The sequence below is a fragment of the Nannospalax galili genome, unplaced genomic scaffold, assembly GCF_000622305.1.
Source record: "Nannospalax galili isolate Female #2095 unplaced genomic scaffold, S.galili_v1.0 scaffold533, whole genome shotgun sequence".
NCBI classification, from domain to species: domain Eukaryota; kingdom Metazoa; phylum Chordata; class Mammalia; order Rodentia; family Spalacidae; genus Nannospalax; species Nannospalax galili.
Genome location: NW_008333774.1, coordinates 456,891 through 458,314, shown reverse-complemented (window position 1 = coordinate 458,314; position 1,424 = coordinate 456,891).

Genomic DNA, 1,424 nt, shown 5'->3' with positions numbered 1-1,424 from the left:
TACATGTCTAGAGCATTTTGTTGGTTGAACATTTCTTCCTTTTTGTTCAAATCACCTTTTCTTTCAGTAGATGTTTGTACAGTGTTCAGGATAAACAAATTTGTATGACTAATGCCTTCTGTGAGCTGTTCAGGATGTAAAGTCTTCCAGAGTCCCATTAGAGTAGCATTTGGCTTGCTATCAATTTTTTCCCAGCTTGCTGCATCTATCCACATTTGCTTCAAGTGACCTGGGCAGATCCCTTTGTATAATGTGTCCTTTCCACAGCTCTTTTATATTTCTCTTCAAAAATACCTTATTTCCATTTTCTATTTTTCTATTTTTCTGATTTCCTCAGTACTGCTCAGATTATTCAGCCTTTGTTTCAAATAGGGGTAGGTACCTATAATATTCAGTTCTTCCACTTCCACTGCACTTACACAGATCCCATCTTCCCCCATGTCCCAGAGGCTCACAGGCTGGAAAAGACTTTTTCACTTATCACTTGAAAGTTCTTTCCAATGCAAATAGCTGAGGCCAAATACTCCCTGAAGATCAGGATTTCGTGCATTGAATTTGTACACTGAATTATGGGGTATTCTCTTCCTTTGTCTTAAAGATTGGACCCATGTGCTATTTTCTGTCAGTTTTACATTTCATTACCCTGTGCTGATGAGGGAGAATTCCGGTGAGCTCATGCCTGCAGGATCCTGGCTTGTGGGAATCTCTGGCTCCATAGTTCACACAGCTCTTGCACTACATTTTCCCTACTGTCACTCTAGGGCCATTGATCACTTTTTCTGTGGAATCCCTGTTCCCTATAGGCTCAGGTACTAGAACCATTGGAACCTAGTTGGTGGTGCTGTTTGAGGAGGTGCAGCCTTCCTGGAAGAAGTGTACCAACAGGGCAGGCTTAGGATCCTGAAAGGCAGTAGTTCTAGGAGTCACGTGGATAGTGGAGGCTGGGTTCATGAGGTTTTAGAGAGGAACAATATTAGTAATGGGGATAGAGGCCATTCGTGTGATATTTTGGCAAAGAATCCGTTTTCTGCCCAAGTCCTGAGAATTTGTGTGGCTGAATTTAAAAAGTAGTGGGCTAATTTTTTTGGTGAATAAAATTTCAAGACAACACAATGTTGAGACTGCAGCTTGGTTATTACTAATAACTCTTGTTCAGGTTTGCAGTGAAAAGTGAGGCAGAAAGAAATGACAGAATGTCCAGGTTGGAGGGAAGTTATCACTTGTAAGCTTAATGCTGTACCCAAGGCATATGCTAAAAGAGGAGTTGTAATTGTTCCATAGATTACTACCAGCAAGGAGAGGCCTCCTGCTCTGCACTGGAAAATTTGGAAGGGTGCCCTGGTAGTAAGACCCTGCTCACTTAGGCTTCCAACTTGTGAAAGGGAAAGGCTGAAAAGTTGTCTCTCCCTAGAAAACAACGGCAT